Raw genomic sequence first — 12,271 nt, 5'->3', positions numbered from 1 at the left:
GCTCTTTATCGGGGCTGGTTATATTTCCTGCATTTGTCGATCACCTGATTGAGGATGTGAACACGGTCCATTGTTGTGTAGCCATTACCAAAGCCTGCTTGATCATTTGTCCAAGGTTGCGCTGATTCTAACCCACCCTTGCAGCTTGCTTATGCTGTTCACCGAGATAAACATGCAGGGTAGTTGGTTTGACACAATTTGTAGTGTGATGCAAGATTGAGGCAAGGTTAACACAATGTTCCTTGTTTCCACCCTTGCGGCACACTACAGCCATGTTCGCTCTTTTTTGATGCTGTCATTAAATGATGCATGGTTTGACTACTACAACATTATCTTTGTCCCTGTTTCTTGAGGATATTGTCAGATTTTAAATAAAGCAAAGGGCATCAGAGAAGCACAGATGATTGAAATTGGTGTCTAGCTGCACTGCTTCACACACATTTTGAGTCTATGAAGCAACGTTCACAGTACGCCTTGACGCAGGTGGTACCGAGCCTGTGACGTCGCACATCCATGGGGATGGGAAAGAGAACTGCGCCGTCACCCACCCTGGACAGGGCAGGCTGCTTTAAGGTAAGTGAGGCGGTGTCTCTGCAGATGCCTTCAAACAAGGTATGGGGCCTTCCCTTGTTCACCAAGTAAGCTTCGAAAAGTGGGTCCCCCCCCCCCCCTCCCCCCTCAAGTTTTTAGATGCTACACACACAGCTGTGTTTGTGTGAACGCAGTTTTTCCGACAGTGTGCCCTAGGCTTCTCTGTTTCATGTACTGCGCCCCCTTTTTATGTAGCCTGGCAAATGCATTAGGTAATATTTGACAAAGTTCATCGTGCGCCTCGGCTTGCACCATTTGCATGTAGCCTGAATATGCCAGCAATAAAAATATTTAGTGTCGTGTGTGCACAAAACAATCTCGGGAGTGTTAACAACTTCTGGCATTTCAGCATTCTCATTCCCCACTATTGTTTGTGACACTTTGTGCAAAAATTTATACATCAAAGTGTCAGCCACTGGTGTTTTAAATGAGAAAACTGATGTATTAGCTTCCTTTCAGCCTGTACATTTATTTAGGCAAGGAAGTGCTTATTCTGGATTGAAACAGATAGCACTGCTTGGAGAGGTTATTGCGCCGATAGGGAATTCCTTCTTGCAATTGTTGTTTCTTCTGACTTGCAGGCTTCATGTAGACTTGATAAGTTAGTTAGCCAAGCATTTATGCAGAAGGAATATGGTAGTTATCAGAAGTGGGCAAATGCCTTCACTTTGGTCTTTGTTCCCTTGCCCTGTGGTTTCTAAGTGGGCATAGGCCACCAACCACCGCGGGTTCGAGCGTCGCGCGAGCCGAAGCCCTGATCAGCCGTCACCACGCGCACACTGAAACACTGCAGCGCACACTCAACCTCCACCGGGAGGGGAGAGCAATTCGCTGCAAGGACACAAGCCTCCAAGTTCACAAAGGAGACATTTATTGAAACGTCATCCTCCAGTGGCACACACACACATGCACACACATACACATATACAAACGCACATACCACGGTGGAAGAATAGACTAGGTGTCCGAACGAGGCTGCCGCGCCGGCGATTTTCTTGGTCGTGGTTTACGTCTCTCTCGGTAGATGGCGCGGGTCATTGGGGGGTCAACCACAGCCTCTGGCGCGGCGCGCGGGGCACCTCAAACTTGCTCTCGCGTTAAAGAATCGCTTGTAAATAATTCCATATATGCCTGTGTACCAGTCTAAGGTTCTGGCGAGCTTTTGGGAAGCAAATTAAGGTATATCTTTTTAAATATCTAAGCTTAGTAGCCCTATCCAGGCCTAAATGTGCTTCGAAAGTAGTGATCCACTGTAGAGACTGCGTGTTTACTATTGCTCAGCTTCGTTACGAATGCAAAACAATCCGCCTATTGCGCAATGTAAAATGCTTGGGAAGCAGTTTCTAACTGCACGCGATTTGGATGTCGAGGCTGTCTCTAGCCGCGCATGTCACACTAACGGGCTCCTGCTAAATAAAAGAAGGCGCACACGTTTTTCTCTCTCGCATTATTCGTCAGAGGCCTGTAGGTGCCTTGATTTGCAGCTCCATATTAACGCAAAAATTACGACCTTGCGCGAGCTCCAGGTAGCCGCATTTTTCGAATACTTGCGTCGCCGATGCTGCGTGTTCACTGCGAACGCACACCAAGTAGAATTTGCAGGCCGTGCCTTTGAAATTTAACGCAACATTGCCAGGGATACAGAAAAGGGACGTTTATTCACATGCATGGTAGCACATGAGGAAACGGTTCTGCAAGCTCTCAAAGATATTCATCCTAGGTTAAGCTTAGAAAGCTTCCTGAGATGCTACATGTTTGTCTTGTATTCCATCTTTCTTTGTTTGCAGACCTGTGTCATCCTCATAGCAATATAGTAGTGCAACAAATTTGCCATAATGTCTTCTTTGTGGTCCCTGCATGGGAACGAGAAGGTATGATTTTCCAGCATAGCCTCTACTGTCAGCTCATATGCATTCCTGAGTGTGGCTTGTTGCTGAAACTCTCTTTCAGCCACCTGCAGTAAAGAAAAAATTCTACACTTTGGATGTAGGAGGCCACCTCTCGTTTTAGAATTCAAGAGTATGCTTTCAGGCTGAGCATGTATCTCACTCTCTTCTATGAGGCTCTGTCGGCACACTGAGCAAGTTGAATACTTGAGAATTTTTCTGCACATAAAACCAGCCAAGTAATAGACAATGCAGTCAACTGCCTCTGGCTCTGAGTAGATCTCGTCAAAAGCCTCATCACACTCAACCTCAGCGGCAACCAAACCATCCATTTTGCATTTCAACTGCTGAAGACGAGTCTCTTGATTTTCGTCTGCCTGAAATGCAAACTTGAGATCAGCCAATGTGAGCACATGTGCTTCTCGAGCTTGCTCCACCTGGCAATTTCCAAACTTTGGCGGTTTAATCTGAGTGTACACTGAAAGCATATTGTACAACTGAAGAAAACTGGGCAAGGAGGGATGGTCATTCTGACCTCCTGCTTGGCGGATGGTCCCAAAAAAACGCTCCAGTATATCTTGGTTAAATTTGCCAGTCAAAACATACTTAAAGCCACAGTGTTTCAGCAAATACCTTGTTAGCTCTAAAGCTGAAAGAACTGTGACACGCAGCCCTGTTGCAGTCTGTTCGGTCAAAAAATGTGCACGAGATATCCTCCCAGCCACCACTTCTCCCTCCCACTTGTTCAACCAGTACAAGAAAGAGGCAAGAACTCTTAAGTCCTTGCTTCCTGCAGTGATTCCTTCTTTAGGATGATTCCGGTTAAGAGCATCGAACAGATCATTAAATTTCAAAGTGAATTCCACAGTTTATTTAACATTCTCTAGTCCAATTGTCTTTCTGTGCGAGTAAAACTCCAACCCGCAAGCCACACTTCTACTGAACAGCTGGGTAGAGAGCTTTACTCGCATTTTCTCAGTATTTGATGGATTTAGATGAGCATATGTGAGCTTGTGGCAAACACGCAAGTGCCCAGGCTGCTTTCTGTCCTCAACAAACAGCATGACAAAAAACGTAATGGACAAAAAAAACACACACACGTGGCGCAAAAGTGCAGCGATCACTGCTTCTCCACCAACTGCAGCCGCCCACGCCCGCGCGCTTGTGCTGCCTGCTGACCAGTGTGTACTCGAGTTTGTCCGCTTCGGGTTGTACCTGAAAGCACAGCTCGAGCCTGTCGATCGTGATCTAACCTGCCAGCGCCATCTCACGGCACTTCCTGAAAACACGACCCGGTGGTCGTCAACATCGCCCTGTGGAGAGGCGGTGCTGTTCAGGCACCTAGTCTATTCTTCCACCGTGGCACATACACACACATACTCAGTCACCGTGTCCCGGGAGCGCGCGAGGAGCAAGTCTCACCTGCGCGCACGAAGTGACACGGAGTGCGCGCCGCAAGCACGCAAGGGCGTGCTGTGATCTCTCTCTCTCGCAGTGACCAAAGAGTTCCTTTGAGAGAGAGTGGGCAACCACCGCAAGGTACGCCTGTCGCGGATCGTTGGATCACGATGGACAGGCTCGAGCTGCGCTCTCAAGTACGACCCGGAGCGGACGAACTCGAGTACACACTGGTCTGCGCGGACAAAGGCCGGCAGACAAGAACAGCAGCGTACTGTCGTGACGCTAGGGCTAAGTCGACCCGGCCTTCACTTGGTAGCATGCAGAGACTCCGGGTTGAATAAGGATTGAATCTTTGAAGTTGGTAAAATATATACAAACAGGTTTAATGGCACTTTGAGAAAACTTATTTACATGAAAAAAGGGTATATCAGCAAAATGGCAAGCGTTAAGAGTTCATAGCGAGAAGCGTCTGGATGAGCCGTTTACCCAGGGCTCAGAGCCTCATTTCGTGCTCTGCAACGTCCTTAAAACCCCCTATGTCCAGCCCCTCTCTGAAGATGCTGACCAATCAGTTCCAGGGCACACCCCTCAGATATAGGCAACCAATCGATCACATCACTGCACTGATGGTCTGATGCACTGACTGGTCCGGTATTGTTTCGTTGGGCGTGGTCACTTGTTGACGGTTAGAGCTTGGGAACGGCGAGGAGGTACATTTCTATTATTCTGCAAAGATCCGATATCGTGGTGCCGGCAAGTAGATTTCCTTCTCAGAAACCTAAGTGCACGTGCGCTCCACATACTGCTCCCAGGTTCCGGCAATTGCAAATCTTTCCTGCATTCCCGGGAATTCCTCTAATGGCCATATGCGTCATGCTCCTTTCTTGTCCTGTACGTCAGCGGACGTCGTCTCCTTTGGACAATAGGCATTCCTCACTTGACCATAGCGCTTCTCGACGGGAAGGGTGAACAATTGAACGAAAGCACTTCCGGCTATTTCCCACAGGGCGACATTTCTTTGTATTTTTCTAGACGTTCCCTTGAAAGGGCCAATTTGGCATTTGCAGGGTCTCAACAAAGCAAAACAAGCTCACACAAAAGGATTCATGGAAACAGGCTCACTTAGCGCCCTTGCACCAACAGCACATATCCACAGCACATATCCATGCCCACAGGCGAACAATAGAGCGCGCAAGTGCGGACCATGCACGGTCATAACAGCCTCCTCCCCCGCCAGAAGAGTCACGGAGGGCAGCAGTCGCAGCTGCTGCATGAAGAGACGACTGCACATGAACGCTTGAAGCTCGCTGTTGCTTGTTGCGTTGTCTTGATTGTCGTAGACCAAATTGCTTGAGCTGTCTCTGAAACTCAACCACATGTCTAAGCAAGCACTCGGCTCCCGTCTGAAGAGACCAGGTGAAAAGAAAACTGCCATCGTTGTCCGAGAAAAGCCCACGCTCAAGACGTTCAGGACCCACGTATGCCTAGAAATCCAAACGTGGTGCTTTACATAGTCACACATATACAAGCACACGAGAAAAAAACGAAAACAAAACCTGATTATCAATTTGGATACATGGTGAGGAACACCTCGGACCGCTTAGAAACAGCGGCCAAGTGCGTCCGCATTCCCATTTAACTTCCCCTTTTTGTATCTTAGTTCAAAATTGTACTGCTGTAAAATCAAGCTCCACCTCAGAAGGCGACTGTTCTTCGATGTCGCAGTTTGCAGCCTAGCCAGGGGACAATGGTCCGTCTCTATGGTGAATTTGGCCCCTCCAAGATAGCACTGCAATTTTTGAATGGCCCATACAATGCAAGCGCACTCTTTCTCTGACGCGCAATAAGCCCTCTCTCTAGAACTCAGTTTTCTGCTCAGGTAGAGCACGGGGTGCTCATTACCGTCATCTCTCTGGCAGAGAACAGCACCTAGCCCTCGATCACTTGCATCTCACTGGACTGTGAATTCTCGGTCATAGTCTGGAGCTCGCAATACCGGACGGCTAATCAGCACAGCCTTCAGGTTTACGAAGGAGGCTTCCTTTTGTTCGTTCCAGACTACATTTGTCGGTTCTGTCTTGTGGAGAGCGTCGGTCAGAGGGCTAGCCAAAGCTGAATAGTTAGGGATGTAGTGATTGTAGTATCCCGTCAGCCCCAGGAATGCCCGAATTTCCGTCTTCGTGCTCGGCCGCTACCGCAGAAATCTTAATCTCGCTGGGTTTCCTGAAACCTTGACTTACAATGTGACCCAAGTAGTCCACGGTCGCCCTTGCCAGGCAGGTATCCCATTCGCGCTTGTTTTCATAGCACAGTCCCCTCAGGACGCGTTTGAGAACAGAGTGCCATCTTTCTACGCTGTTGCTCTGCGGATGGTGGATCGAGCTGTGCACTACCTTAATGCTGCATCGCTCGAGAAATGAGGTGGTGAGGACACTTGTGAAAACGCTACTCTGATCACTTTGGACCTCGGAAGGGAATCCAACTCGTGCGAACTCTGACAGCAGCGAATCCACTACACTCTCGGACGTCGCCTCGCGCAGCGGGAACAGCCTCTGGAAACTTTGTGGCTGGGCATAACAGAGTGAGGATATAACGGTACCCTGACTCTGTCACAGGAAGTGGCCCAACTACATCTATTACTAACCGGTGAAACGGCTCGGCAATGATTGGTACTAACACCATCGGAGCTTTCCACTTATCTTGCGCCTTTCCAACCCGCTGGCATGGGTCGCATGACCGTACAAAATTTTCCGTGTCCTTAAAACATCCAGGCCAATAGTATTCTTGCAACAGCCTCTGCTTTGTTTTCCTTATTCCAAGGTGACATGACCACGAGCTGCCATGGGAAAGTCGCAGTAAGTCTTCGCGGTACTTTTGGGGAACAACTAATTGGTCCCGCTCTACTCCGCGCTTATCCTTGAATAAGCGATACAGCACTCCCTTTCTCATCTCGAAAGAAATATTCTTTGCTGTCTTAGTGGCGCGGTGGCGCTCCCTTATCTCCCCGCAGGGGGCACCTGTTAAAGCAGGTGTTTGTGTGTTTTGTGCGCCACCACGGACCCCGAGCACCCACGCTTAGCCGTGCGTGGCATCGTCGTGCCTGGGGAAAAGGGGATCCTGGTGGTTGAGCCGATGCCGAGTGTTTGGACCTTTAAGGCCCCTCGGCGGAGGCAACACACCACTTTGGCCCACGCTTCCCATAGACGGCACCTCCGGCCTGACCCGACCGTGGGAAATCGACAGTCGCCTTTTCCTGTCCTCCCCTCCATCTTTTGCTTTCCTGTCTTCTTGCTTACAACTTTCCTGTCTCCTCCTCTTTTCTTGGATTTTTCATTTTCCAGGCGGCAAGGGTTAACCTTGTGTGGCTAACCACCCTGTGTTACGCCATATTTGGTTATAGTCAGGGTGTAAGGCTGGCGTGGGCTGGACTTTCTCGGAAGCTCCCGTCCCTTCCCCTTGTTGGGCTCGGTGGTGGGCGGCCGCCACCCTGGCCGAACATCAACATAATTTTTATGGCTTCTTTACTCTCACATGATCGATCCCGAAAAAGGGGTCGCACCGACGAAACCTCTAAATTCTTCCTGAAAAACCCAAACAGGTTCCCACGATTTCATGTAGTACACAGTGACAACGCTGAGAAAACGGCTAGACAAATCTCACCTTTCATAGTGACCAAGACACTGACAGAAGTAATAGGTCAGGGTTACAACGTAAAGAAACTCCCGAACGGAGACCTTCTGTTGGAAATCTTCTATAATCATCAACATGATAAACTGTCCACATTAAAGTCTTTTGGAGAAATCCCAGTGACCATCAGTCCACACCGTTCTCTGAACACTGTCCGCGGAGTTATCTCTGACGATGACCTCAGATCCCTAACCGAAGAGGAACTTCTAGAAGGCCTCAAAGACCAAAACGTAACAGATGTTTACAGAATAAAAATGAGGCGTGATGACAAAGAGATTCCGACCAAGCACCTTGTCCTGACATTTGCACAAAGTATCCTCCCCGAATCAGTCGAAATAGGTTATGTGAAACTTCAACTCAGGAAATATATTCCAAATCCTCGCCGCTGTTTCAAGTGCCAACGCTATGGTCACGGCTCCCAGACCTGCCGCGGCCAGCCGAGATGTGCAAAATGTGCTTCCCATGAACACGATTCCCAAAAATGTGAGGTTCAGACACATTTGTGTGCCAACTGTGAGGGTAGTCATCCTGCCTATTCACGCACCTGCCCAATATGGAAACAGGAAAAGGAAATCATTACTATCAAGGTCAAAGAAAACATAACTTTCTGGGAAGCATGAAATCGTGTTCTGTCCAAAAAACCGGCCTATTCTGTTGTGGCACAACAGGGCACTGAGCCACAACAGACTCTGGCACCTGCCCAGGTTTCACACAGTGAACCGGGAGCAGGGCCATCCGTGCCCTTGGTGGCTGCGGCCAGCGCTGCGCCACCACCAGAAAAACAGGCTGCACAGACCCCCAGGTCAGCCGGCCTCAAGGCCTCTCACCATGCGGTTAGGGGAAATACAAACGCACCTGTGCGGTCCGCACGGGCATCCAGCGTGTCAGAAGACGCGATGGACACAAGCCAAGGCAGTCCTGTGCCGTCGACGTCAGACGGACGGCACAGCTCCTTGGATAGACAAAAACGAGAAAAGCCCCGAATCAGAGGGCCTGAAAACAAAACTTAACTTGCTCTACTCATTTAATACAAAATGGCTTTTTTACAATGGAACTGCAGAGGACTTTTAACTAATATAAATGACATAAAACACTTATTGGCCACTCACTCACCACTAGCCTTGTGTTTGCAAGGGACAAATTTAGGTCCCAAACATAAGAACATACTCAAAAACTATACAGTCTTCCGTCGCGACCGAGAGCAAGCTCTCAGGCTCTCAGGTGGCGTTGCCATCATAGTAAAAAATGGAATAGCAGTTCGAGAACACAAACTAAAAACTAAGTTTGTAGCTATAGCGGTAACCTTACAGGCTTTTAAAACTATAACTGTGTGCTGCATATACTTAGAGCCGCACCTTAAATTTAGTAGTTATGAATTAGAAGATCTTTTAAAGCAGCTTCCAGAGCCATTTTTAATAGTAGGAGATTTTAATGCACATTCCATCCTTTGGGGCAGTAGAAAAACAGATACGAGAGGCGAAATCATCGAGGATTGTATACTATGTAATAATATCTGTCTTCTTAACACCGGAAAACCAACCTACTGTTCATCTAGTTCAGGCAAAATGAGCTGTATTGATTTATCCCTCAGCTCACCATCAATTTTTACAGATTTTAAATGGGACGTTTTAGATAATCCACACGGAAGTGATCACTTACCTATACTAATCAGCTTAACATCTTCATCACAAATCATCCCATCCAAGCCGCGACGCTGGAAGCTGCATTTAGCCGATTGGGCACTGTTCCGAGAGAAGGCCAGCCTAGAAAAAATTACTCTAGATAAATATAATATAGATGAACTAAATGATGCTTACACAAATTGTATCCTTACTGCAGCACATATAGCAATTCCTCAGTCTTCAGGAGTGGTGAAACAAAATCACAAAACCTGGTATTCAAAAGAATGTAAACAAGCAAAAAAAGAACAAAACAAAGCATGGGGAATTTTTCGCAGATACCCAACACAGGACAATTTCGTCAAGTTTAAAAAAAGCAAGAGCAAAAGCCCGCTACATCCGCCGCCACGCCGAAAAAGCCTCCTGGCAAAACTATGTAACTTCTATAAATAGCTCAACAACAACAAAACAAATGTGGGAACAGGTTAGAAAGCTAAATGGCAGCTACTCTCCATTTACCATTCCCCTTCTAACAGCCCCCGGAGTACAGACAACTATACAAGAACAGGCCGACATTTTAGGTGAATACTTTTCTGAAGTTTCCAGTTCATCACACTACACTCAAACATCCCTAAAACACAAAAACATAGCAGAGAAACAAAAACTCCCTACAAGTAGTGGTACAAAAGAACCCTATAATAGCTTAATTACACTACAAGAAATAAAAAATGTCCTAGCTGCCGGTAAACAAACTGCACCTGGTCCTGACCAAATTCACTACAAAATGCTCGCCCACTTATCCGAACCTGCCATAGAGGCACTATTAAACTTTTTTAACAAAATATGGGTCCTAGGAAAATTGCCAGAGGCGTGGAAAAAAGCTGTTGTCATACCTTTTTTAAAACCCGGAAAGGAGCCGACATCTCCTGGTAGTTATAGGCCCATTGCTCTCACCAGCTGTTTAGCAAAATCATTTGAAAGTGTTTTAAACATCAGACTAACTTTTGTTTTAGAATCTCATCAACTTTTAAACATTCATCAGTGCGGTTTTAAAAAAGGATGCTAAACAACTGACCATCTCGTCCGTCTTGAAAACACTATCAGAGAGGCTTTTATACACCGACAGCATTGCCTTGCCGTTTTCTTTGACCTTGAGAAAGCATATGATACGGCTTGGAGGTATGGGATATTGCGCGACCTAGCAGATCTAGGCATATGTGGCAGAATGCTAAAGGTTTTAAGTGACTTTTTGTCACATCGGTCGTTTCAAGTACGTCTTGGGACCACTTTATCAAGAACCTTCCTGCAGGAGAATGGTGTGCCCCAAGGGTGCATTTTAAGCACCACACTTTTCGTGGTAAAAATGAATTCGATTAGTAAAGTAATACCAAATTCCATAATGTATTCACTCTATGTGGACGACCTTCAAATAGCCTACACATCATGCAACATGTCCACATGTGAGAGACAGATCCAATTAACAATAAATAAGCTAACAAAATGGGCCAGTGAAAATGGGTTTAAATTTTCTCCGCAGAAGACAGTGGCAGTTATGTTCTCGCTCAAACGAGGCATACAGCCCAATCCTATTTTGCACCTAAATGAAATCAAATTGCCCATAAACAATAACCATAAATTCTTGGGCATTACTTTTGACAAAAAACTCACTTTTCTCCCTCACATACAAGCACTAAAGAAGAAAGCCTCCAAATCCCTAAACATCCTAAAAGTCCTTTCACGCAAACATTGGGGATCTGATAGGGCATGCCTTTTGCATATATATCGCTCTGTTGTGCGCTCCTCCGTGGACTATGGAAGCATAGTTTATGGATCAGCTAGGCAATCATATTTAAAGAAATTAGACCCAGTGCATAACTTAGGCCTCCGCCTTGCTTGTGGTGCATGCAGAACGTCTCCTGTGCATAGCCTATATGTTGAAACTAACGAGCCTTCTCTGAAAGATAGACGAGCTTTACTTACATGCGCATATGTCCTCAAAATAAGGACACGGAAAAAACACATCTGTTACCCAATTGTCACAACTTGCCCCTCCCGAACAATATTCTCAAATAAGCCTCAGACAACAAGACCATTGATAATGCGATTTGAAGACATTTGCCATGAGCTCCATATTCTGGACACCTTGCCTGATGTCGCTCAAGAAAATAGGCCCCTGGCCCCATGGTACAACTTTCCAACAGTCTGTGACCTCACTCTTACACAGTTCAAAAAGAGCGAAACTCCTACAGAACATATATTACAAGAATATCACGCACTAAAAGAGAAATACAGCAAATGCACACAGTTTTACACAGACGGATCAAAAACTGCCTCCTATGTGGGCTGCGCTGTAGTGGATCGGAACTCCGAAAAAATTATTCGACTTCCTCAATGTGCATCAGTATTTGCAGCCGAGTGTTATGCTGTCCTGGTAGCTGTAGCAAAAATTGTGTACGAGGGTACTGAGAACAGTGTTATCTATAAAGATTCACTGAGTGTGCTCACAGCTCTAAACTCCAGAAATGCAGTCATGCCATTACTCGGTAACATAATACACGATGTAATAAAGATATCAGCCCAAGGACATAACATAATATTCTGTTGGGTTCCAAGCCACATGGGCATTGAAGGAAATGAGAGAGCGGACGTGTGTGCTGTTCAAGCAGGCAGGAAAGAAATAGAGAAAGTAAACATACCTTATAAGGATTGCATAAAGTTAATTAAACGAAAACAAAAGGATATATGGCAGTCTATATGGAATAACCAAGAAAGTAATAAATTGCACCTCGTAAAGCCTATAATAGAAGAATGGGAAACAAGCACTCATCAGGAACGCTTCATGGAGGTTACAGTATGCCGTCTGCGTATCGGGCACACACATCTCACACATAATTTTTTACTAATGAAACAAGATAAGCCTACGTGTGGAGAATGCGGAGAAGTACTCACAGTCAACCACATCCTGATTGCATGCCCAAAACTAGAGACACTACGGAGAAAGCATTTCACTATTTTTTATGATCATGCCATCCCTTTCCATCCCAAATTACTTTTAGGAGAAAGAGCAATAATAAACTTAACATGTGT

The 12,271-nt window shown here is 46.4% G+C and overlaps 1 long non-coding RNA gene across 1 annotated transcript in view; it reads left to right on the top strand.

Annotated features, from left to right (window-relative positions):
* LOC146177624 (uncharacterized) overlaps positions 1-12,271 on the top strand; it is a 36,984-nt gene that overhangs the window by 1,478 nt on the left and 23,235 nt on the right. Inside the window, exon 2 of the long non-coding RNA XR_014701054.1 lies at positions 484-573. This is a non-coding gene — a long non-coding RNA (uncharacterized LOC146177624). The remainder of the gene's footprint in view (positions 1-483; positions 574-12,271) is intronic.

Source organism: Amblyomma maculatum, chromosome 10 (assembly GCF_055883805.1).
Source record: "Amblyomma maculatum isolate TAMU_Amacu chromosome 10, ASM5588380v1, whole genome shotgun sequence".
NCBI lineage: Eukaryota > Metazoa > Arthropoda > Arachnida > Ixodida > Ixodidae > Amblyomma > Amblyomma maculatum.
The sequence above is the reverse complement of the archived record's forward strand: the minus strand, read 5'-3'. Positions and strand labels throughout refer to the sequence as shown.